Below are 27,344 nucleotides of genomic sequence, written 5' to 3'. Positions count from 1 at the left end.
ATTCGGTTTATTAATTCCAAACATGTTATTGAGTGCCTACTATGTTCCAGAAACTTGTCTAGGCTCTGGGTGCACTGCACTGGATTAGGAACAGCTTTAGTCAGGAAAGGGCTTCAGATCTCACAGGAGGGTTTCATGTCTCATCTCTTCAGCACTCTGCTATTATTCTGTTTTCAAAGATCTCACTCATCTAATACAATCTTTGTTCCACTCTACAACTTCCACCTAATTGAGCTAACTTACTTTTGATATTTATCATATACCATACATACTGTTAAGTGCACAGTTTTTGTAAAGGAACAGCTTCCTAATTTTAGAAATGTGTGTACCTACGTGACCACAGTATAAATCAAGACATAGAAGAGAGACTGATTCCAGGACTCTGGAAATCCCCTCGGGCCCCTTTCCTATCTGTGCACCAGGGGAACCATTGTTTGTTCTTATGTGTGACTTCTTATTGCTCTGAGATTTCTCCACACATTTGCAGGTACATTTGGCTCTTGTGAATTTAATGAATGTGAATATCTGTCTTTGATCAAATCTGTGTTAGGCTCATAGAAAAAGTTGCATTTCTCCTTAAAAAGCTGAGGATAGGGCGCGGAACTGAGATAATGCTACAATGGTGAGACAACCTTGACAGGACACACACAAATGGCCATGACCTCTATCACAAAGTTCTTTATCTTCACCACAACTATATGCAGCCAATTGGATATTCATCTCTTAGTTCCCTTACTGTGTTGTCACACTTGCTCAGCATGCAGTGTCCACATACTGACGTGTCTGTCTGTGTGTCCTCTTCTACCCAAAGCCATATCAGTTAGGCCCCTTTATTCTATGGAAACATCTTCATATATGACAGAGAAACTCAAATATGATGGGTCCCAGTGGCCTTGGTTGACATTGCCAATGCCCCCACCTCTCTTTGGCATTGGCTACTCCAAGTGCCACTCATGGAACCATGCTTCTCCATGAGCCTGCTTTCCTGACCCACCCATGCCATGTCCACTCTGTTTTGTCCTTTGCTGGCATCTTATTCACAACTAGATCTTGAACTGTGAAACCACCAGACTTCAAACTTTGCCCTAGTTTTCCCTCATATTCACATCCATACAGGAGAATGCAGGCCTGGGTTCTAGTTTACAGGTTTAGACTGTTAACTGTTAAATCTGCATCTCCAACTGTTTCAGAACCAGGGGTGGTTCTCAAACATCCACTCTCATGATACAAAATTTTCAGATTTTTCAAAAGCAGTGATATAACATAAGTAGTTATTCCCCCTTTTCTGTGGTTTTTGCCTTCTGGACATTTAGACACTTATGGTCAACTCTAATCTAAAGATTTAAGTGGAAAATTCTATAAATAAGCAATTCATATGTTTTAAATAATTTTCATTCCAGTGCATTGTTACGGTTGCTCAATTTATTATTGCTATTGTAAATCTTACTGTGCCTAATTTATAAATTCAACTTTATCACAGATATGTGTGCATGTTTGGCCCTCCACATCTATGGCTTTTATTCACAGAATCAACCAATAGTGGATGTAAAATAATCCAAAAAGATAGCAGCTGTAGTGATCATTTAGAGACTTTTTTCTTCTTCTTAAGGCAGGCTAGACATATGTAAATTTGGGACTTTTTAAGACCCCATGGTCTGACTTAGAATGCTCTGTTCCTTCTTGCTGACCTGATGTCTCAGAGCCCAGCAGCTCCATTTCAATTGCAAAACCTTTGTTAAACTGGAGTGAAGTTTCCTCCCACATGAACTTGGGGTACCTGAGAATCAGCACAGGTGTATGATAAGTCCTTTCTGATGATCTGTTTCAAAGGCCATTGAAGACAGGAAGTGACATGGATTTCTCCCCATTTCCAAGTTAAAAATAACATAAAAAGCACACAAAGTAAAATTCTTCCTTTGATTTTCCCAAACACGGCACCTCCATTCCACCTGCAGAGACCCCACCTGTAATCCCTTTCCCCTTTCCTATAAAATCCCTTTCTCTCACTACACCCACATGCTCTGTTTGGATTCTTCCATGCCAGCACACAAGGAACAAGATCTGGTTAGAGTCACCATTGCCTACAGCATTCTTATTTTATAAAAACAGGGTAACAATTACTCACATAGCATTTTCTTTGTATTAGGTGTTTTAAGTAATCTAGAGATGATTTAAAGTATACAGAAGGATATGTGTAGATTCTGTGCAAATACTATGCCATTTTGTGTAAGGGATTTGAGGATTTGTGGATTTGGATAACCACAGGGAGGCTCTGGAACCAGTCACCCACATATACTGAGGAAGGAGTGTGTAGGAAAAACTCAGAGATCTAGGCCAGGTCTGAGTTTTCAGGCATCCACTGGAGGGTTGAACACATCCCCAGCAAGTAATAACCACCTGTTGTGTTCCAGGTGCCATGTAGCTCCTGCTTGCAGCATGCTGGAAGTTTCTGTTGAGAGAAAAAACACTTCAGGATTGGTTTAATCAAGGCTGTAAGTCTTGGGTCTGGACATAGGGTCACATATCACAGTTGGCAGGTGAGAGGCCCCCAGGCTGAGGAAGAGCTCCAGGAAATTTGTAGAAGCAAGCAAGGCCAGGAGCCTCATCTCACAGGTGTGTGAGGAGCCCCTGCACTTCCTGGGCTGATGCAGCAGCTTAGCCACCAAACACTGTGGCCAACACCATTCACAGCAGTGTATCAACTCTTCCTGACTCTCCTTCATGGTTCTTGCTGGGCCACAGCTCTCTCTGTGTGTTTATGTGTTCTTGATCCTCATTTCCATGTAGGAGTGGCCTGCACACTCTCTTAGAAGTCCTCTGTCCCAAGTCTTTCCCCACAGGACCACTTTCCCACCTCATCCCACCCACCCTGCTCTTCTGGCCTCAGACTCTCTGCTTCTCTTTCTGTCCTCATCCTTGGATCTGGATGGTTGTGTCCTCTTCCCTTCATCAGATTTAACCCCCTGAGAGCCACTCAGAGATTCCTGTCCTCCTACATCCCCAGGTGGCTGAGGCAACCCTGGTGGCTCAGCCCAGCCTTGGGTCTCCCTGATTTAGCTTTGTCCCCATGGATGGCATTCCACCAGTGCTGCCATGGCTACAAAGACAGGATAGGCACTCAGTGAGCTCAGTCTGGTCCTTATCCAGGGAGGACAGGCAGCACTGAAGGTGGCTGAATGAGAAGCATTGTCATGGTGGATGCTCCACTTCAAGATCCATAGTGAGGAGTGCAGGACAAATAGAGCAATGACAGAGTGTGTGCATTTGCATGGGGTAGAAAAATGCAGACTGAGAACAGTGGGAAGTGAAAGGATTTTAGACATTGGGAAGGAAGAAAGGGCTGCCCACTTTATGACCTTAGTGACTGATACAGAGAACAGATATGAGACAACTCTGGGTTTTGCATGTAGGTACATATTTGAAAATGTGTGGGCTGAAGCACAGCTGTGAAATACAAGCTTGAATCCCAATCCTTCTATGGAAGTGGAAATGCTTTTGCACTTACTCCCAGGTCCAGACACATTGATGTGTGAAATAATGTTTAATTTTCAAGATTGAACTTTGTTTTGAGGCTGGAGTTTGAACTCAGGCCTTCACACTTGCAAAGCAGGCACTCTAATGCTTGAGCCACACTTCCAGTCCATTTTACTCTAGTTATTTTTGGAGATGAGGGTTTCACAAACTATTTGCCCAGGCTGGGCTCCAATCACGATCCTCCTGATCTCAATATCTCATGTAGCGAAGATTACAGGAGTGATTACAGGAGTTGCCACCAGCAACTAGCAACATTAAACGAGATTTTTAAAAAATTACCTCTTATGCAGATTTGTTTTTTAGCCAAAACATATAAATCATGTGGCTAAGGGGAAAAAAACAAACAAACCATGTTTACAAGATACACCATTGGTGACAGCAGTGTGGGATGACAGGTGGGGCTCATTGAACACTCCTTTTGCTTCAAACAGCATCACCTGGATGAATCCATACACTAGGCAGGGCTCTAGGAAAGATTTCACTTGAAAACATATTTTTCTGCTGCTAAAAATTCTTGATCAATTAGGCTTGTTATTCCAAATATTAAATTTTAAACCTTGGAACAATGATCACATCATGTGTTTCAGTTTCCTTTGACTTGTCTATTCCTTGACATTGCTGTAATATCACTACTTTTAAAATGTTTTACTTTACTTGCTGCAATCTGTCAATCTGTCCCTTTTTTTTGACCATACTGGATTTGAACTCAGGGCCTCACACTTGTTAGGTGGGATCTTGCTCACATTTTTCCCTGGGCTGGCTTCAAACCATGATCCTCCAGATCTCTGCTTCCCACATAGCTTGGATTAGAGGGATGAGCCACTGTGCCTGGCCAATCTGTACTTTTTTTCTGTGCTGAGAAAAAATAAGCACACACTGAAGAGTCTGTTTCTACCCACAGCACAAAAGAACTGTCAGTCTCTAGGATGCTTTCAGGAAAAAGCAAGTCAACAAACGTGTTTGTCTTATAGTAATGCTGGGACCTTTCAAGCATTTGAGAAAATGAAACTTCTGTAATACATCCTTTGCTTTCTGCACCTTCAGTCACTGTATCACCTCAGGCATTGTGTGCTGAGCACAGAAAGTCACCTTGGGAGGAATGCATCATTACCCCATTGCCCGCTTCTCTTCCTGGTCCATGCAGGTGACATGGCTCCCAGGTCACTGAGAGAAGGGAGTAGTGTCTTATCTGAGTTTAAGATGGCCTTTGGCCTTTCCTCATTCATTACAAAGGTAAGCACAGGAGGATCATCTGACAGACAGGTGAGCAGGGCTGAGATGAGGTGATCATGACGGAAAGAGGTGAGCAGGGCTGAGCACTGGCTACTCACAAATGCAGGTCTGCATCTCAGGAGCACAGAAGCCTGTATACCCACATTTCTCTTCTCAGGAAATTGCTCCTGGCCCAGGATCTTGTATAGATCAATCTCTTCACTTTTTCACAAATAATAAATTACACTGTAATTGTGAGACTTCCTCCCTCATTTCTTCCTAGCCTTGCTCATGTTTAACTTGTCTTTTAATGTGTTACACCAGTTACTCATTCTCTCAACATGGCCTCTGAAGCCCTAACTCTGGAAATCTGTTTCCTCTCATCTGCTCCACACGTTCTTTCTGCCAAACTGTAACGAGGTCAAGAGGGTGTCACGGGCCCTTAATCATGTGACCTTACTCTGATACGTCTCAAGCGTAAGATGCCATGCTGACCATTTTCCCCTGGGATTTACTGACACGAACATTAAATTAACTAATGCAGACATGATGGGGAATATTCTGCCTACCCATTGAGCAAATACAGTAATTAAATGGCAGGACAAAGTCAGAATGACCTTTCCACTCATTCTGAACACGTCAGCTTTCAAATCTTCCTGTCTGTAGTGACCTGACAGGAGTATTCCCATAATAGAGAACAGTAATGTAACCAGAAATGCCATTCTAGGTTAGAATGCCTGACTCTTTAACCTAATATACTTTTTAATTTTTTTGTGGACTGGGATTTGATCTCAGGGCTTCCTGCTTATGAAACAGGTGCTCTACTGCTTGAGCCACGACCGTCCGTTTTGGTCTGGTTATTTTGGAGATGGGGTCTTGCAAACAATTTTCCCGAGCCGACATTGAACCAGGATCCTCCCAATCTCAACCTCCCAAGTAGCTAGGAAGACAGGCATGACCCCCTGTACCCAATATATACGTCATTATTTTTTACCATACTTATTTTCATCCAGTCTTTTAAGACTGTTAAACAGGGAGAGATTAATTTATATTGCCTCTAGTGATCAGTGACAGCAAACACTTCACCAACAAATTGTTTACTGGCATTGCTCAAGAATCCCATGGTTTAATTCTGCATATAAAGATAATGTATCCTTTGTGTAGAAATATAAATTTTATATCTACCTCCCTTCTAAAATTCAGGTGTCTTTATGCAGATGCCTGCTCTTCAAGTCCATTCAAACTTGCCTTGTCCCAGGAACCTGCTCACTGGACTGGAAGTGCCCCATCAACACCTCTTGTGAGTGACTCAAGACAAAGTCCTTGAATTCATCCTCAACTCCTCCCTGTCTTACACATCCTCCAATGTGTGCCAGTGCCTCTACATTTAAGCTAAGCATTGTAAAGCTGGAATGATGCTACATAGCTAAGGACATCTCAGTAGGTCCTACCACTTCAACACTGTCACACTAAGGACTAAGCCTCCAACACATGAATTTTGGGGATAAAACACATCCAAAACATAGCAGTGATGATGGTGGTAGTAGTGGTAGTGGTGTGGTGGAGGTAGTGAGAGTGACACTGGTGGTGGTGGTGGTGGTTGTCATAGCAGTGGTAACAGTAACAGTGGTGGTGGTGATGAGGTGGTGATGGTGGTAGAGGTGCTGGTTTGGTTGTGATGATGATGATATGATTGATAGCAATGGCAGTGATAGTGATGATGCTGGTGATGGAAGTGATATTTCTCTACATCTATCATATATCTAGCACTGTCATATACTTTAAATGGTTTGGTCACTTTATTTTAACAACTCATATTTGACCTGTCCCCTGGCACCCAGGGACCCATGGAGTCCTTCATCAGAGCAAGATTCCTGTCAGGATCAGGAGGTTCAGGAAAGCAGGGGTGTCTGCAGTAATTGCTATGGAATAAGTTGTTAATAAGTAGGTACTACAACTAGTTAGACAAGAATATGTTACTGCTGAGTGAGGTGCAGGTGTTCTCTGCATTGTCATGAATTGCAACATGCAGATGTAGAGGCTTCCCACATGTCAGTGGATTTACTGCATTTGATATTTTGTCCACACTTGGTGTCTAGTGGACAAGCAAATGGGAATTCAGAAAGCCTCCATCACCAACCAGCCAGACCAAGGGCTTGACTGAGGACCACATATATAGACTAAGGAATGTTTGTTGAGCTGGAAACTGGATCAGTAAACAGTCTCTGTGATTTTCTCATAAGTGTGCACTAATGCAAGCGTCTGCACAAATGCTGCTATGTTCACCCTGTCAGCCAAGTTCCCAGATGAAGAGAAAACCTGCCTAAACACACACACACTTTCAACATCCTTTTCAAGTTGCATCCTCTCATTTGACCAAATAAATCATTACTTCTAAGAAAAGAGGATTGGGAATAGTTGAAGTGAAAACCTCCATTAAAGTTTAAATAATCCACACCTTTAGTGTTTTGTCTTCAATCCTTTTGAACTTGGAGTGTCTATGCAAATTCACCAAGACATATCCTTAATTTAAGTATTTAGGAAATGATGAACAATGTGCTGCATCTGATAGTAATCTTTAATGGCTATGAATGTCAGAAAGAAAGAATCAGCCATGATGGGACAGAAGTTCACAAATCTGTCTCTGTTTGTCAGTTTGCATTTGGTGCTGGAGATTGAAGCTGGGGCCTCATGCATGCTAAGCACAAACACTCTGAATCAGATTAAGCCCAGATCCAATGATTGAGTTGTAGTAAACACAAGCTCAGAGGGCACTGTTCATGGCCATGGCACATGTATAGTCTCAGCAGTGTAGTGCCTCAGAAGATACAGGGGGAAGTTCCTGTTCCTCTAATGAATCTATTTCTAGGAAAGGGGAGCGGAGGGAGAAGGGCTATAACCTTTAGAGCCATAATCAGCAAGCTGTAATGTGTAGACATTCTTTGTAGGTAATTTGAGAAAGAAACTAAGAAGTAAAGAGACATCTGAACATTCCCTGGCCATAGGATGGTTTTAAGGAATAACTGTTAATTTTCTTCTGGAAAGAGTGTATGGATGTGTTGTGTGTGTTTTAAAGAGTAATTATCTTTTAGGAATGCAAAGTAAGATTTTTTTCAGAGGAATGACCTAATGTTGAGGAATTGCTTTAACATAATTCAGAGCAAGGGTAGATAGTGTGAAGATTCATGTTACTGTAAGATATGGAAGTTAGCTGATTGACACATGGTAGTTTATTTTACCATTTTCTCAGGTTTTCTGTTTAAAATGTTCATAGTAAGAGTAAAATAAACAAGCAAAACAGGAAGAAAGGTTTAATAGAGATAACAGCCTCAGTGTGATTGGGATAGGGACTGTAGCTCAGGGACTAAAGTAAATTAAACTAGTAAATTAAACTAAAATAGGGGAAATGTTTAGGTTAATCACAATTATGACTTAAGACACATTGATGTGTATGCAAAGTGGGTCTCTCTATACAACTTCTGCACTTACAAACAGTAAGATTTATAGTAATATAAATTTGGAAGCAAGAGAAGAATTGATGGTAGCTCAGCTCAGAGAGCCTGTGCCTCTCTCTGTTCCTCTAAAGGACTCCCTGAGGGTCTCCTACCTTCCCTTCTGGCAGATGCCCTATTACCTGGCTTTGAACTTCCTGCTCTGGCAGTTGTCCATTTCAGAATCTCACACCCTATTTCTGCAACTTGTTTCTCATTGCTCTAATGTAGGGTGTGATTTACCAAGTTAGCCAATTTGGTAAATCCTACTGGATGCACTGAAAGTTACTAAACTTTCCCAGCAGAGAAATGTTTGCTTGTGTTTTATGATAAAGAAATCATCAGGAACCCATTTTATAAAAGTAGCATCATCTAAGAGGTACTGAAGTTCAATTTAGAACACAGAAATAGAAGTATTCTTCTGTAGTTGAGAAGTGTCCTTTGGTTGGGGATTGTTGGTCGGTGTGGTGTCCTGTCCTGTCTGATGCATCAGTGTGACCACTTGGGCTTGTGGGGTCTCCTCCAGTCCAAGTGAAGGGCAATCATTGGGAGTGATTTCTTGCTCTCCTGTGGGTACGACCATGCAGCCCCAACTTTGAGCTGTCCATCAAATGTTTCTACCACAGCCCTAAAGCAGCACTTTCAGGTGTGGACAGAATAAAGAGGTCCAGTTATTGTGAGAGAGTGTGAGAACTGGAAACAGAGGCCAGGCCACACCCTAAATTTTCAGCTGTGTCCTTTTCCAGTCGTACATGGTGGACCAGACTGCAGAAGGATCTATCTTTCCCTCCAAGAATAGTTTTGAGGTGGGTATATAGCACAGGAGGCAGCCTGGAGGGTAGAACTTTGTTGGACCAGAGATATGGAAGTGATGGATAGTCTGAGAGACAATAAGCAAGCTGGGAAGGCAACTTAGCAGCCAGGAGGGGCTCTGGGAGTTGGTGACTGGCAGGACAAGTAAAACAAGGCTCTAAAGGTTACAGACCCCCAAGGCTGGAACAGAGCACAGGGGCCACTCAGCACCAGAGGTCCTGCAAGACTCAGTGGGTTATGGATAAATCTCACCTGCATTGCCTCAGACAGCCCTTGTACTTCTGAGTCCTGCACTATGGCCATGCCCAAGCTCTGAGCCCCACAGGACCTGTGACCACATCATAGGGCTTCAGTGAGGGCAGGATGCATCATGATTGAGTAGCACCTGTACAAAGCAAGGCCCTGGTGATGGTGATGACTGTCCTGTTTGGACCTGACCCTTTGTTTGGTTGTTAGCGTATCTAACTCAAGGTGAGGGTGGGGTGGAGGAGGCAGCAAAGCAGCTGCTTTGCAGGAATGTGCAGAAGTCCACTGCAGCAGCTCCCTACAAGGCAGTCCCCAGCACTTGAGCAAGAAAAGCTGCTTCAGAACAAGGGTGTCCAAGGGGAAATAAACCTGTGGAAACTGCTGCCATCTAGTGGCCACTGAGATAAAATACAGGCCTTCAATGGCAATAATCACTCATGATGTGCATCCAGCAGATACCTCCAGGAAGCAGGCAAGCCTTAGTATGACAAGTGCCCATTCTTCCAGGTCCACAGCACTGTGAGGACAGCCACCTGTCACCTTCAGTGTGAAAAACTGGGGTCCACACATATTTATTTCTTGCTGGATGAAAACAAAGTGTGCAATTCCTGGACTTAAGGGGAAGTGAAATGTTTAACGTAATGTTTCCCAAGGATCATGAATTATAGCTAGGTTAATATACAAACAAATGACTAGGTAAATGACTGAGCAGTGGTTAACTATATTGGATTAGACAGTATGTGAGGTATAAATGATACAGCTGAGTCCAACTAATGATATGACTATTTCTTTTCCATTTCTCAGTCCTCTCATGGCTTTGCAAACACCAACATCCCAAGATTGTTTGATCAAAAGGACACTGGAATAATGTTTGTACAGCCAAGTTTACTTCTCCCCCCTTTCTTCTACAGCATCACACAATGGGCCTCACCTAGGCATGGCCATGAGCGTCCTGCCTCAGCCTTATTCAGCATTCCTCAGCCTCATACGGGGCAGGGCTGTGGCTCAAGGACTTCACACTCTTTTTTCTCCTAATACAATCCCTCTCTGTTCTTCCTTTTAAACTTTCTTAACTTCTTATTTTTGAATTGCCAAACAACTATCCACTCTTCCCTAGGGCACACACTCAGTGAATCTGGGAGCTGCAAGGACATCTAGGACTCTATTATCAACACAATCATGAGTCACCTCTGGGACTTTAGCACAGGGGGACCCCCTTACTAGATAAGTGGTTTTAGCTATAATAGTATTATCTTATAGAGACTCAATTTGTCTTAACATCCATTCACTGGAAACCTCATGCACCTGACACTTCTCTTGATTACTTGTAACTGTTCAATATTAATATGGTGAAGCCTTCTTTGATTGTTAATCAACATGAAGACAATTCCTATAGTCACTCCCCCTACAATTACCTGTTTCTATTCTATTTCCTTTTTTCAGTTTTATGAGAAAATATTTGTACAGGAGGGATTCATTGTGACAATTCTGAATATGCTTACATTGTACATTGACTAGATTGCCCCACCGTCTCGCCCCTCCAATCCTCTCCGCACCCCACTTAAAGCAATTGCAAGAGGTTTTTTTGTTTCCCATATGTGTATGAAGCCCATCCACCATATTCTTCACCTTCATCTCCTCCATTCACCCTTCCCCCTCCCACAAGTACCCCCAACTGTATCTATTTTTACAGTCCTTTCTATTCTATTTTTTTTAGTACTTAGCCATATTCAAATAGTTAATTTAGCTTTGAAGACCTCTTTCATTCCTTTTTTAACCCAATATACTAGTAAGTTGAAATCTTCCTGTCCTAATTTGTTCTTGATTTTAGGACAAAATAGGACTGGGTAATTTATAAACAGTAAGGGTTCTTTCTCAAGTTTCTGTAGACTAGGAAGTTTAAGAACAATATATAAGCATATCTGACATCTGCTGAGGACCTAGTCTCTCTTCTTTTTAGATGGTGCCTTGTTGCACAACCTGTGGAGGAACCAATGCTGAGTCTTCAAAGGGAAGAATGGACAGAAGGACAAGGCAGCTGTCTGAAGCTTTTCTTTTTATAGTGGCACAAATCTCATTTATGAGGGAAGAATCCCCATCCCCATGGCATTGTCTTTTTCCATAGGTCCCACTTCTGATACCATCACTGTGGCGATTACCTTGTAACAGAAGAATTTGAGAAATACTTATATATTAAACCATTACCACTTCATACATACAGGTGAAATTTCTTTAAAATCCTGAATGCAATTGTCACAAGCAACCTTTACCTATTTTAAGTAGTTGATGTTCCTTTTGTGTCTCGATACAACTTACCTCTTCATCTATGCTTCCATAGAAATCTATCCAGATATTTTCCCTGTGTATGGTACAAAGGAATTTTATGTTATTAGCTGACATCTTCTTTTTCATGGTGTGACAGGGTCTTTTAGTTCTCACAAAGTATCCACATGCTAACCTGCATTTCCCAGCTTCCCTGCAGTTAGACAAGAGACAGTGGATGAGTTCTGACCAAAGGGTTGGTAGTGGAATTCACCTGTCTTTTCCAGATTTAATCATTGAATGGGTTAACATCTTTTCTAGATTTTATCATTGAAGAAATTATACCCTACTCTCAAGACCTGGCTTCCTCTGTTTTGGTGAGTGTGGAGGACTGTGTTGAGATCATTAGTGATGTGCTGATAAATGCTTAACCACCAGCTCTCTGGGGAAAGCAATCAATATGATTTGTGGTGTTTTCCAATTTCATAGTGTGAATACTCTCGCCAAGGCCAATTTCAAATGTCCTGTGTTTATCACTGAGCGTGGAGCTCACACCCAGATTGGAGGAAGCTTTAAGCTTTCTACAACCACCAAAACCATCTTTAAAAGCCTCCTTTTTAAGAAGGCTCCTTTCCTTTTGAGAAATCTCATACACAATTTTTAAGCCTTATCCTGGCTCCCACCGTGGAAGCAAATAATAAAAAAAGTAGAATGAAGGTTGTTTCTCTTTATTCTTTAGAATCTCTGAGCTAACCTGTGTACCACTCAGGTATGACCTACTGTAGCGAATGGGAGAGGAGAGAGGAAATCCTAAGCCTCACTTTGAAGCATGTTAGCATCTAACACTGTTCCTAGTCACATTAACAGCCTAGTTCTGAGCTCAACAGTCCAACAACAGTACCTGGTCCTTGACCCTGGCTCATCCCTGGAGGGAAAAAAAAGGGAGGGTAAATAAAAAAGAAGTAGCCAGAAGTCAGCACCAAGTTATAGGACTTTGTTCTAAGAAGAAGGAAGAACTATGCTATGTATGTATATGAAAATGTTGAATGCAGGATACCACAATAATTATTAAACTGGAAAGAAATTAAAGTATGTGTCTGTAGCCCTGGCTGCTCATAGCCATCAGCCTCTGCTGCCCTTAGGTAGAACTAAGTATCATAGCTGCACTTTTATTTCATTCTTGGTTCTTCAAAGCATGAGAATTTTTTCTTCTATGATGATTCCTTCATGATTCTTCTCAACTCCATGCTTGCCACTGTGATGTTTACCAGTTTGGAGCCACGAAGTGGTTGAGTGATGGAGCCAGTGCTACTTACTACTTCTCTCTCTCTCATTCCATCACTGCAGTATATCAAGGTAAAGCAGGCTATTAATTTAAAAACTGAAAATAGAAGTGCCTTATAATACTATTCTCATTTGCTACACAAAGGAATTGTAATAAATATTATTCAATGGTTTTCTTGCTTAATTGACTAATTCAAAAGTCCCTTGAGGGGAAGGAATGTGGTCTGTGTTTTAGTGCACTGTTCAGCACACAGCATGAGGTAAATATTAAACACTTTTGATTATTAAAATGCATTAATTCACCTCTATTTAGATTTGAGAACAATGCTGTTTCAAAAATACAATGATCTTATTTGATACTGGGAGTAGGAATGGAAGTCAAAGAAAACCAGAGCTGGACAGTGGATAAAGTGGGACAACAGATTTGATTCAGACATTATTGGAATAGTGGGAAGAGACCTTGTTCTAGAACTTGGCCCAGTTCCTAGTACAGCCTATATAAGTAGGAATCCTAACCCAGAAACAGGATAGGGGGTCAGTGGATGAAAAGTTAGTAAAAAGAAGCATCAAGAGTAGGGGGAATTCTGGCTAAACCCATTTGGGTGGATTCTTACTGAAGGCAGATGGGATGATCAGCCTCTAAGAATGGAGGAAGAAGAACTTGATTAGATGTTGAGGATGATCACATATCAGCAGTAGGGATTGTTACTAAGATGATATAGTGATGTTGCTGCTAACCTCATCAGTGCAAAGGTGACATCCAAATTTGAGGTCTACTTGACAAAAGAGTTCAGAGGAGCCTGACCAACGTTTTGTCAAGGAAAGTCTGTTGGTACCATGCAATTACTTCTAGCTGGCATTGATAACTACTGATTTCAAACTTGGTTTGTATTTGGTCAAGAAATTCATTCTAAAACATCCATTAGTTTTACTCATTGGTGGGAAGGGCAGAGGTAGAGGAAGAGATAGTAGAGCACAGAACCCAGAGAGGTGATGGAGCAACAGCCTTACTTACTCTTCTGACTACAATCTCCTATATCCCCAAGGCTGCTGCATGAGCCTTGGCTATGAGCTAGCCCTGTTGTGCCCCTGTCCCATTTCCCAAGAACTCTGAAGGCAGCACCCCAGCCCAGCACAGTTTCTCTTCTAGTGTCAAGGAGTAGAGAAGTCACAAGTAATCCTCAGCCATTACCTCTCTATCCAATTTATTTTTTAAAAAGGCCTTTCCCCACTGTTCTAATGATTGTAAGTGTTGGGAACCCATTAAGAGGGTGTCATGTCCCCCAGGTGAATAAATGCAGTCCGCCAGTGCTCTCTGATCCCACCTCTAATTCATCCTCTCTTCTGCTCCCACACCTCACGACAGTAAAACTGCATCAACATGTGTCAGTGATTGTATGGGTAGGCATGAATTTGTCCCTGCATATATGTCTGTGTGTGAGTACCTGCCTTGCCCTCCTCTGTCCCTCACTCCCCTCTCCCTGTGGCAGGAGTTGCCTTAACTGCTAAAGCTGGGACAGAGTCAAAGCACATGGAACCTGCAACCCTCTCTCTGAAATTATGTCCTTAGAATGCTCACAATTTCTCTACATGTGCTGCTTATTGAGGACCTGGGGTTGACATCTTCAAGGAAATGGCCTGTAGCTGTGAGAAAAGAGTTAAATTTTATGAAGTATAGAAGCAAAGGTGTGTCATCCCAGTATGAGGGAGACTGAGACAGGAAGGGGAGTGCAAGCAACAGCCTGTGCTACATAGACCTGTATCAAAAGGAAAAAAAATGAAAGAGAAAATGGAGAAACATCAAGTTACCTCAAGACAGGGCAGATTTGGCTTCAGAGCTCCACATTTCACAGTCACCTTTATCTTAAACTGTCTTTTAGATTTTACCCCTCACTTGCATCAGTAGCTTAATTTGTTCTCAGAATGGGGGGTGTGCAGAATACATGCCCAATATTGTGTATTTAAATTCTTAAAAGAAATCAAGGGAAAAAGAGGAGACTATTAGATTTTATCTCATGACACTAGAGTTACTGAAGAGAGGCTGATTTTGGAAAAACCTTTAATGTACTGGTGGATTAGTTGTAATATGGAAGATGAAGACAGGAAAGAAGAGGTTCGAGAGAGCTAAACCCTTAACACTTGAGGTGTGGTAGTCAGACCAGCAGTTTTGGCACTGGCTTTGCTTATTAAAACTGGTAATTCTTCAGGATTACTGAGTCACAGTCTGCATTTTAATAAGATCACAGTGTGATTCATGTGCAATCAAAGGCTTTTGGAGCTTATAGAATAATAAGGAAGAAAAAGGTTCTTCAAAAACAAACAAACAAAAAACCCTTAGAAACCCAGACTCCACCCCTCAGTCCTCCCCAGAGCTCTCATTTCTTCAGAGCAGGCAGCAGTCAATGGAGACAGCATGGTGGAAGCACAGAAGGAAGGCTCAGCCCTACAGTGCACAGGAGCAACTCCTGCTCCCCATGTCAGCTCTGTATTCCAGGTTGTTCTGCTGGTACCACCTGCTGCTCATTCTGCTGGGCATCTCTAGCACCCTGCCTGCCCTTGCCTACACAAAATCCCCCCACTCACTGCACGGTCGGGCTGAGTGCATAGTTTTCTTTGGACGGATGTGAGTGGAATGCTTAATTTGTGTCATTCGCAGACAGCTATCATGACTGTCTTTGACTCTTTTTGAGGAGGCCTTGTCCAATAGAGGGGGAAAAGCCCCACCCAGGAATCCAGACCCAGGAGGATGACAAGTGCTCCTTGTGCTCCTTCCCTCTCCAGGTGTCATGATCAGCCCTGGGCTTGCAGACACTCTAGACACTTGTCCATACTCAGGTCTGAGTTCCCACCATAAGCACACTTCCCACACTTCCACATAGCTATCAGACCTTGAAACTCCAAACACAGCATCCGGCTCCTGATGACCTGCCCTGATGACCATACAGACCCACTTCTCTAATTCTTGAGAGCTACTCTATCCTTCATCTATTCCCTCTCTTCCCACCTGTACCACTATAAAGACCATGTAGAAATCACCAGCTCTCCCTACACTCAGTCATGCACCCCATAACCCTGTCCACCTGGCTCCAATAATATCCCCAAAACCACCTCATCCCAAGTCTGCCGCCCCTTTCCTTCACTGCAGGGTTCAGCAGGACTCAAGGCACAGGCCACTAACTGAAGTGCCCCACTGCTTTCCGGTCCACACCTCGCATTCATCTCCTCTTCTGATCCCATACCTTGCACCACAATCATACCATCTTGCTCCTGTGCATGTATGTGTGTGTGTGTGTGTGTGTGTGTGCTTCCCTGTGTCTATGTGTGAGCATTTGCACCTGTGTGTGCATGTGTGTATCTGGGAGTACATGTCTACATGTACTCCCAGATACATGTAAATGTGTCTCTGGGTGCATGTGAATGTGTACTTATATAAGCCTTTGTGCATTTGAATGTATGTGTCTGTGTATACACCATAAATTTTCCTAGATACCATCGAGTTGTGGGCTGTTCTATGTGACTCCTTACCCCATGAGGAAGCTCTCTTCCTGAGCCCTCACTTCTCTGAGGCCTTGAGTAAAGTATTTTTCCAATTTGCACAGGAGGCTCCAAGTTCCATTTTGAGGGTCCCTGAACTAGACATAGCCAGGGGTCCCCAAGTCCACAGAGGTATCTGGGAAGGAGCCAGGTGGGCTCATTCATTGTACAAATATTTATGAAGCATATATTGTGTAAGGATGTATTTCCATGAACTTAGCATAATTCAGTGAAAAGAGCAGGAAAATTCCTACCATCCTGGGCTCCATTCCCAATGGGAAGTCAGCCAGGAACACTGGACATCGTATGGAGATGTGATGTCTTAATGGCCTCTTCTAGATATGACTGCATCCTTCTCTACTCTGATGGGAATGGTGGACCACAAGAATAACTCAAAAAGTGAGTGGGATTTAGGTCAAGAGGGTGGGCACCTGCTTCCAAGTTGGGACATTTGCTAAACGGGGCATAGTGAGCTCTGGACAAAACTGTACATTCCACATCTCCTGTGTTTCCCACTAGAGGGCTGTGGTCAAGGGATTCACATAGTGCTGGAGGAAGGCAGAGATACCCTGACAGAGCACTGTGGTGGGGTCCTGAGTACCTGTGGAGAAGAGAAGAGGTTAGGCTTTAGAGCTGGGATCTATGAGGAGCCATTATCCCCACCACAGTCCAACCCACCATGCTTGCCCAACCTTTGCACATCAGGGCCACACAGAATGTGTGAGAGTCTCTCAGATGGGTAATGGGCATGAATTTGTTTCCTCAGGAGCACAGTGAGTTCTTGGGGTCAGGCTGTGCCCCTCAAGAGAACAATGTCATGTGAAGACAGCCCACACATGGTTCATGGAGAACGAGTCAACACACGCCACAGGTAGACGCCACCAAGGCCCTGTGGAGGCCAGAGAGAAGAACAAGTCCTCATGCTTTGGCAGTAGAGTGGTGAGGGTGTTTAGAGACACACAGAAGTGGGTGTGGAGTTTCCCTGAAGTGGTAAGAGCTTTTCATACCTTAGATCCCTCCCATACAGGTTCTGTACTGCTCCTTCCTGATTACCTGGCCTGTCACTGCCTACATAGCCAAAGGGGCTTAGGTTGTGGTACACTAGCTTCTGTAGGGATAGGGATGGGCACAAGAGCTCAGCTCTTACACGTGCTGTGGGAACGCTAGGGGAAACTGAGGACAGGCCTCTGACCCTGCCACCTGCCTCCTGCCACCCAGAGTCATGTACTTCATCCTGGGCACCTGGCTGAACAAGGTACTTGGAAGACATCATCAAACCTCCAGACCTCCCCACCCTAAGAAGCTGGTTGATTACCTGAAGCTCGATATGCCTGGCTTGGATGAGAAGTGCCATACTCAACATCTCATTCAGCTGGAGCAGCTGCCATCCAGCAAGGTAAAGCTTGAGGGTGAGGATGCTGGGGCAGGAACATAGAACACACAAGAAGGGGTTGGTGCTGGCCCTATTTTGAGTATTCTAGAAGCCTGTTATTGTGCCAGGAGCAAGGAAGAGCCAAGGACCGTACAGGGTGTGCACATCAGTATGGGAAGGCATAAAAATGTGGGTTAGGGACTGGATATTCTCAGGCTAGCAGGGGTCTTCTCTGCATTTAGAAAGGTTCAGAACAAGGCAGACTTTTTGGGCATCTTGTCCCCTCCTGCAGTTCTCCCACCATCTCCAGTGCTACATCTAAAATCAATTTCAGAGGTAGAACAAATGTAAGCAGAGTTCCTGAACTCAGCCCAAGAGGAACACCCCATCAGGCCTAAAGTTAGTGCCACCACCAGAATTAAAGTCAGAGTCAGCTCCAACACTTGCTCCAGAACATGAACCATCTCCCTCACACTCTCTAGAGCTTCAGCAAGCTCTGGCAGCAGTTCCATTAGGAGAGCTTTCCTGGTTTTCACTTAGGGCCATAGAAAGCAGAATGAGCAAGGAGAAGCCTTACATTTTGATACTCCCTCATGACCTGGTGGCAGAGCAGTTCATGCTGATACATGTGGTGAGTGGCTTGGCACAGCAGAGCATAAGTGACTTTCCTCTGCTGCCCAGAGATGCCATTTCCTGTCCCAGAGTCAATTTCCAGTCCAGATCCCAGCTCTACAGCTGCAAACCCTGTGACCAGGGAAAGATTCTTAACCTCAAATTTTCAATTCCCCTTTGGACTGTGGAGATGGAATCCACCTCCAGAATGACTATGAAGAATCAGTGATTACCTAGAGCAGCAGCCTGGCCCGTGGGCCATCTTTATATACCCTGAAGGCCTCTCCGGCCTCATCTATCGTTAGGGGCCTGATGTGTGCTAGATCAAATGGCAGACACAGGACAAGCCACTGGATGTAGCATATATGGATGTGGACTGGAGGAAGACAGGAGGTGTGCTGTGTGGAGGGCAGAAGGCGCCAGCTGCGATGTGGAATATAAGCTACTTTCTAGTGACTAGACAGATCTGGTAAGAAAATTTGCTCTCCTGTTCTGGGCATCATTTCATTTGGGTCACTCATATACTGGGTGGCCTCAGGGATCAAAACCAAGAGATTCCCACAAGTTTTGAGCCACATCCTCAGCTTCCCTAGTTCCAGCTGCTACCACTGGGTATTGAACCATTACCTGGGACTCTGTTTTGTGTCAGGGTGAAGTGACATTGTCCATTACAGGAGCTGTTTAAGAAGGTGATACCCTACCACTGCCTGGGCTGTATCTGGTCTCATCAGGACAAAAGGGAAAGGAGCATCTGACATTCATCATACAAGCCACCATCACAATCTGCCCAGGAACCAGAGCATGAGGATCCCAGATGGGGTCCTAGTGGTGGAGCACTCAATTGAAGTGGCCAGGGTATGCTGCAGGGGACACCCTTTTTCCTTACTCACCTCTCAAGATGTGGGCTATAGTCAGAACTCCTGTATGGACTGCTTGGACCACAGGCACCTCCTTTCCCAGGGCTATGCTACCAGGGCACTCATAGCCCACAGTCACAGTACTGACTCCCTCCTGATGCTCTGTCCTTGAGTGAACTGAATCCTGCTTTGCTTACTCCTCAGTCCTCTTCATGCCCCTGGAGCTCCCCACCATCCATCTTATCAGCAGAAGCTCAGTCCCACGGGCTGATGCAAGTATAAATGGGAGCTCCACCCATAGCTCACAGTGTCCTCATCACCAGGAGTGTCAAGTCCTGAAGAACTTGTCCTCTCTCTAAGCCATCCTTTCTGCAATTCAGAGCAATGCCATGTACCACCTGAGGAGGACATGGAAAGAGGTCTCCATCTCTCAGTAAGCACAGCTGCAAACTCAAAAGACAGAATACAACTGTGTTTGCATAAGTCCTGGACAGTAACTCTGTGACAGGGCTGTGCTTCCTTGTCTGACAGCCATCGGCTGGAGCTGCATGGGAGATTTTCCTGTTCTTGCCTTGTATCTGCAGAATCCCATCCAGTTGCAATAAAAAGAGAGCCACTCAGTGGAAATATGGGTGGGTCCCCTGTTGTATTAGCATGAAGTGGAAGCATCCTTAGCCCTCAGTGGAACCATTTGTAAACCTCTTCTCCAGTCTGTCTGGAGTCTTGTTTCTGAAAGAAAATGGATTTAAGCTCATGCCAGTCCCCACCTTTCCCAACTGTCACCTTCCCTCTGCCCTATCTGTAGGGACAGCTTTCAGTTATTCCAGAAGCTGTCGAAGGTATTCTCTCTGGAAAACAACCACTCCATGAACAGAGAGCTGTTCATCAAGGTAAGAGGGAATCCATGTGTAGACTGGGGAAGGCACAAGGGGTGATATTCATTCCTCACGGACAGAGATTTTGAAAAATCCAATTCTGTCTCGTCTGGATAAAGGGAATCTATATAGTGCTTGAGCATATGCGGGACTGTGTGGGTAACACAAGTACCATGGAAACAGTGGAGGCAGAGTATGTGAGGAGGGTGGATGAACTGGTAGGATTAGGGGCCCTTCAGTTTCCTGCTGTGGTTAGCATCAGTCAGACTGTTGAGTGGGTAGGAGGAGATACAGCTGCCTTCCTTAGCAGCTCAGCCTCTCCCCAGGAAGCCAGGCACCTTCTGCCTTTCTACAAGGGCTGCACATGCAGGCAAGATGCCTGTTAGGGATGTGGAGTTGTAGAGGTACTCAGAGATGAGCTAGAGGAGCAGCCTGTGTTGGGCTCATGCATCCAGAACCAAATTGTAGATGTGGGTGCATGGTTCACATCTATGCACTGCCCTAAAATGGAGGATGCTAATGGTCACAGAGAACCAGTGGCAGGCTACCACAGTCCATAGAACTCTGGAAGCCCAAGTGGATTAGAAAGATCTGGGATAGCCATGAAATTGTCATAGGTTTCTTCTGACACACTCCAGAAGTTTCCATGGTCAGCCAGAGATGGCTGGGGTACCAGGAAGGGTTCATTTGAATGGGAAGACTTGGACAATATCATGACCCACCTGAGGTCAGTGACCCCAGAGGGCTTGGAGAATTAGGGAGGATAAGACATTTTGTCCCTCTCCCTTTGTGGTTCAGCTCTGCTAGAAACCCTAGCACATACCGAGGGACCAGACCACAGGAATCTGGCCAGTAGCAAATGGGAGTTGAAGACCTGCTCCCTGCTCCCTTTGGCTGCCTGTGGAGAACCTGTGAAAGTCACCATTCTCTGTGGGCCTCAGTTTTCTCACAGGCAAATAAATGGAGGGATGATGTGTCTAGGGTGCTGTACCTCATGGGAGATGGTAAAGTTGATGGAAGCTCTGAGTGAATTTGGCCATAGGAGGCAGAGGAAGGACAGGAATGCTCCACCAGCCCTTCCCACTGCCCAAAATGCCCATCAGACATGGCATCTGGATCTTGGTAGATCCGTGATGTGAACAGTGATGAACTATGGCTACCAGACCCAAGACCCAACAGAGTCTACAGGGCAGCTTATAGGTAGTGTCCACAAACCCTGAACATCTACTAAATACCAGCATGGAAGGGAACCAGAAATACCAGCATGGGGCTCTGCAGAGTGGTGGCATATGGGCCTATGATTCCTGCGTTATTCTGAGTGGGGATTCTAGGTTAAGGTAGTGGTTAGGATGAGAGCACCTCAGCATAGTAGCACTGGGTCGTGCATATTCTCCCATACCCAAAGCCACAGGATGTCACTGAAGGTACTATCCCATAGCTGGGAAAGTAGTATGCACAGGTGAGTGAGCACAAAGCCAGGACTGGAGAACTGGGGCTGAGAGGATAGGACCCCTTGCTGATCTATGAGCTGTAGCGCTCATGAGAACCTCTCAGTTGGCCAGTGTGCTACTCACTACACCTATCCTACCTGGCGATGCCCCAGAGAAGCTTGACCTTAGAGCTTCAGGTGGGTTTGCCTAGTCCCTTCTGTGGTACCCATGGATGTGAGAGAGTAAAGCTATATTCTCCAAGGTCACACAACATGTGGGACAAGCAGGGTCTTTTTCACCTGAAGCCTCAAAAAGTGTTGGAAAGTAGGTCTCTGACAGTCTCCCGTTAGGTCCCACTGCCCTGTAGTGAAAACCAGCCCTAGTCCAGGTATGAGTGCACCCTGCCACCTGGTGGTCACTGTTGGTACTGCAGCATGAGGCAAGGAGTCCTGAAGGGTGGTGGGGGCTGTTTTCTAACCACACTGGCTGTGTGCCTTCTAGGGAAGTTTCATCATTTTCAAGAAGAGGAGGAAGGTAAGCAGAGGCCGCCATCACTTATGGGATGGCAGGGAGAGCAGCTTGGTAATGCACTCAGCTCCATCTTTGCCTCCTGATAATGCACTCAGCTCTGTCTTTGCCTCTTGATATATGGGACCAGCTGGGGAGGAGATCATGAGCATCCACGGGTAGAGTGGTCTCTGAGGTGGGACCTAGGATGGCTTCCTGAAAGTGGCTGTTTGAACCTAGATGTGAGAACAGGGAGAAGCCTGGGTGAGAGTGTGTAAAGGAGTGACCCCAGAGCAAAGACCCAGAGGCTGCTTCCTGACGCACTGTGTAATGGCCCAGGCTTATGTCTATCCTGTCCTTATCTTGGTCCAGGTATTCAAAATGATCTCCAAGATCACCCTGCTGTGGTTGGCCCATAAAAATTACAGTATTGCACCGGAGAAGCATTTGCTGGCCTGGTTCTGAGCATTGGAGAGGCTCAAAGAGAATGAGAGATGAGGCTGGACAGGCATTGTGGTCAGTGAGAGTGGGTTACACCTGGGCCAGCTCCTGAGAATTGCTCTGGGTCATGTCACACTGTTGCCTCCTCATACTGACCACCTGAGTACCAACTTCCAGACAGACGTTGGGAGGGAATCAAGTTGTGACTCCTGGTGGCCTCACCATCACCCCAGCCAACAGTCAACAAACTGTCTTGTGAACTGCCACCCCAATGCAAGTCAGCCTGTATCACTCACAATTCCAAGAAAATCATAGCCATTTTCAAGCATTGGAGCCAGGTATCTGAGCCCAAGTATGCCAGGGACACAGATGATTTTGAGAGGTGAGATAGGAAACCAGAGAGGCTGGTGCTGAAATCCCACCATATCTCTGATCATCCCTGTGCCTGGGGGGTAGGACCTCAATTTTCTCGGCCATACTCCACTCATCTTTGAAATGGGGTGATCCATCAGCAGGCCAAGCCAAATGGGGTATTAGTAATTGCCCAAGAATCAAGAACGTTGAATCAACAGAGTGTGGTTGGAGTCTGGGACTGGGATGTGTACTTGGCAAGGGCCCTGAAGTAAACCAGCCCCTCCATCCAGCTGCCAGGCTGCCAGCACAGAGACCAATACTGTGTGCAGTTCCCAGTCCATGTGCTGCTGAGACTTGGGTGGCTCCAGTCTCAGTAGTGGGACCATCACTAATTCACTCAGCATGCAGTTGGCTGGCTCTCAAGAATCAACAGATGGTTGACTATGACATCATCCAAGTCATCCATGTCATCCAGTGGCAACACACGTGAGAGCATCCTAGTGAACTGAGAGGTAAGCCATTCCCTTGGTATGCATTGAACCCTGAATACAATCCTTTCCCTCCTGTTGTTGACCTTTTAGTGGTCAGGAAAGACAGGACTGCAGAAGACAGTGGTCTGGCCTTAGGGTCTGACCTAAGAAGAAGGAAAAGTGTACTCAGTCCCCAGGAGAGTGTGGGCCTGCAGGATGTGGAACAAGAAAGATACCCGGGGTAAAGGAACAGGGCTTGGGGGGATATGAAGTTGTGTGGAAGTATCTAGGGCATGTTGGTACCTGGGAGGACCTTGAGTCCTCGGAGGAAGGTTGAGGCCCCAGTATTTAGATCAGAGGTAGTGAACACTGACATTCAGCATACCTGTGGGGGTTGGGCTCCTGCCTGAGATGCAGAATGGGTGCTTATGACCTTCTGTCACAATCCAGGCTGGGAAAACAAGGACTGAGGCAGGCTGGTGGCTGTGGATATGACCAGCAGGGTCAGTGTCTGGGTGTGATGTGAACATTGAACTGAGGGCTCTACTCACATGTGAATGGGCACCAGGGGGAAGATTCTCCACATGCTCCAGGTCACCATCTACAGATGAGACATTTATAGTTCTGCCCATTCTCATGATGCATCTCTTGCCCCACTGCACCCCACCCTGGTTCAGCCTCTTGCTACTAGGAGCAGAAATGGATGGCTGTCATTAGAAGCTACTTGTTTGTAGCTCTAATTATTTGTTTGTGAACTGTGTTTGAGTCTCACTTGTGTTCTGACCCTCAGGGATGAGGCACCCATGGGTCCAGTCTGTGCTGCCCAGCACCTCACAGTGACCTATGTCAGACCTGGCATGTAGAAGCCTACTGAGTATTGAGATGACCCCTCCTCTCTTGGGGTTAGAAAATAGACTGTATGTGGCCACATTCATTATTCCTGTTATCCCCAAGGGCATTCCAAGGTGGCCTGGGAGGAGAAAGCAAGTTGTTATGAGGCTAGAAATGTTTGAAAAGAGCCCTGTCCATTACATGAAGGCGACTATCTAAGTGCAGAAAGAAGAAGATGAGTGTCCCCTAGACTGAGTTGTGAGCCCCTGTGCTCTGTCAAGGTTGAGTGGCTTCACAGGATCCCTGTCCATTGTAACATGGGAGGCACTCGAGGGCCCTTGCTTGATGCTCTTCCCTCTGCTCTAATCTGGTTAAGTTGCCAGGATAGGGTTCCAGTTGTTATTCACAAGACCATGAAGAAACACACCTGGATGAGGAAAAGACTGAGGACTATGAAGAGGTACAGATCATCCCAGAAAATGGCAGTAAGGTGGAAACTTAGACACCCAGGGCAATAGCATTGGGGTGGGGTCAGAACCACTTATGGCCCAGGTCAAAGTCCCTTGGCCTCAGAAAACATGGTAACAGGGTAAAGGTAGGCCTTGCACACATAGTGAGCTGACCAAGGGAAGCTTTGGTTGTCGCAGGGTCTTCTTAGTGCCCCAGCATCTGGTGAACCTCCCTAGACATGCTCAGCTTGTACCATGAATAGACAGTACCCATGAACAAAACTGAGGAATGGAGAAAGAAGGTTTATTCATGGAAAGAGTGTCCAGAAAACTCATTGTGTGGGACTGTGTTTGTGCATGATAGAACACATGTGCTTTATAAAGAATCAGAAGGTGAAAACGTAACTCAGTTAGTAAAGCATTTACCTAGCAGCACAAGGCCCAATGTTCAAACCATACCATAGCAAAATCAAAAACAAACAAACAAACAAAACAACCCCACAATGAATGAGGAGTGTGTAATATAACACATCACATGTAAAAATTTATGTGTGTGACACAAAAAGAACAAAATCAAGAAGAAGCACAGGCTGACAACCAGTGGTCTGGACAGAGAGCTTGGGGAAGTTCCAAGTTGTCTTTGCCTGTGTCTTCATACCCAAACTGAGGAAAGGTTCATAGCATTCCCAGGTGCAGGTTACTGCCACCTGCCTCCACGAGCACCACAGGGCATCCATTCACCCATTGTAAATGACCATAGCAGTTCTTCCCTCTTGCCCACAAATATAGGCCTACGAGCTTCATGGATGTCCTGGTCCCTTCTTCCACTACTCTACTCTTTCTCATGCTGCACCAAGATTCGATCAAGGTCCAACTGAGAGTAAAGGAGTCTTGCTTGAAAATGGCAGCTAGAGGGAGGAAGCAAAAAGCATGCCTCCTAAAGTAAAATCTTGGAGAGACACTGGAGATATACCATACAGGAAAAACCACTGAAAGAGGCAAAACTTTGACTCCTCTACACCTCCAGCCTGTGCATAGCATCTTCACTTCATGTTAAATGGAGAAACCAGGAGGGCTCCCACGCTGCCACCAGATGGCAGTGCCCAGACGGCTTGGGAAGACATGGACCACAAGGTGAGCTAAGCGGCATGCGGTACTCCCACAGATAATCCTGGGCCAGATCAGCACAGCCCCCAGGACAGACCAACCCCCACCAAAGGTAAAAAGAGAAAAAAAACTGAGTAATAAACAATAACAACAAAAAAGACACGTAGCAAAGAGAGCAGGGCACCCCGAGCCCTGAAAAGCAGGGGAGGGGAAATCCCTGACAACACACTGGCTGGAGAAGGCAGGAGCAGCAACACACGCCCAGCAATCAGCAGTGGGAAAGCTTGTAAAAGTGGCGGTGGGAGGAAAACTCCACAGGAGAGGAGGGAAGGCCCAATTCCCATGTGAACTGTAAATAAACACACACACAAAAAAAACCCTCCACAGGAGAGTGGGGGGAAAGGCCCAATACCCATGTGAACTGTAAAAAAACACACAGGCCTGAGAAAGCTGGTGCAGTGTCACCTCCTCCGGAGTGCTTGGAAAGGGGAAACCTTGTAGCACTGGCAGTCATTCCCAGGAGAACTCTTAAGTAAACAAAGCCTGTGTGGCTAGGTGAGTGTTAAGCTCACTCCTGAGATCTGCATAACTAAAGCCTCCAGCAACAGCAGGCTGACCTCAGGGGGCAGGTGAGCTGCAGCCTCATATAGCCATTCACAGAACTGTCTCCAGACTCTTTTTTTTTTCTCCCTACCTTTGAAGAGACAACAACCGAACTACACCTGCATGCTGAAAAACATACTGAAACTGTATTGCATTTGAACTTGGGACACTTTGTGGTGTTTTTTGTTTTGTTTTGTTTTGGTTGGTTTTGTTTGGGTTTTTTGCCCTTTGATGAGACAACAACAGAACTACTTCTGAGTCACCATCTCCAGGATTGCAGGCTGAGAGACTAACACCAAAATTATTAAGATTGAAACTTTATTGCATTTGAACTTGGAGATTTTTTAATTATTTTTATTTTTATTAACTTTTTTATTTTATTTTTTTTCTCAATCCTCTGTCTCTCTAATGCCTGTTCAGCTTACTGTTGATTACTATACTATCTCTCCTGGTTTATATCTTTGAAACTTTTGTTTGTTTGTTTGTTTTGTTTTTTTTGTTTGTTCACTTCTTTTTCCCCTCTTTCTTTAACGTCTTTGCTTTCCCTCTCCTCTCACCCTTCCATTCTAAATATCACCACTGTTATTATTTCAAGCTAGAAAATTCTTAATTGCACACAGTGCAGGTACAGTAACAACACCAAGGGCAATGACGGGAACACAGAAAAAACAGGGAAATCAGTTTCCCCATAGCATGAAATTAGTACAGGAACAAGAGGGAAATGAAGAAAACACATACTCAGATCCATACTCTAATAAAATGAAGATAAACTATGCCAAAGAACCCAATGAAGCCCACAAAAATAATCTAAAAGAAGAAATACTACAGGTATTCAATGAGAATTTTAGAGAGAGGATACTGGATATAGTGCCAAAATGTATAGGAGACACTCAAGAAATTCCAAGACAACAAAAATACAGAATTTGAAAAAGCACAAAAAGAAAAAAAAAAAACCATACAAGCACTGCATAAAGACCAAATTGAAACAACGAACAAGATTAATAAAGAGATAAATGAACTCAGGACATTAAAGAGGAAATGACTCAGGATATGGAAAACC

General features: G+C 44.8%; 1 pseudogene; it reads left to right on the top strand.

Moving 5' to 3' along the window:
• The first annotated feature begins 17,598 nt into the window (after window positions 1–17,598).
• The window catches only part of LOC141418137 (ral guanine nucleotide dissociation stimulator-like), a 502,720-nt pseudogene continuing 492,974 nt past the window's right edge, over window positions 17,599–27,344 (top strand).

The sequence above is a fragment of the Castor canadensis genome, chromosome 2, assembly GCF_047511655.1.
Source record: "Castor canadensis chromosome 2, mCasCan1.hap1v2, whole genome shotgun sequence".
Lineage (NCBI taxonomy): Eukaryota > Metazoa > Chordata > Mammalia > Rodentia > Castoridae > Castor > Castor canadensis.
Note: the sequence above shows the minus strand (reverse complement) of the source record. Positions and strands in the feature narration are given on the sequence as shown.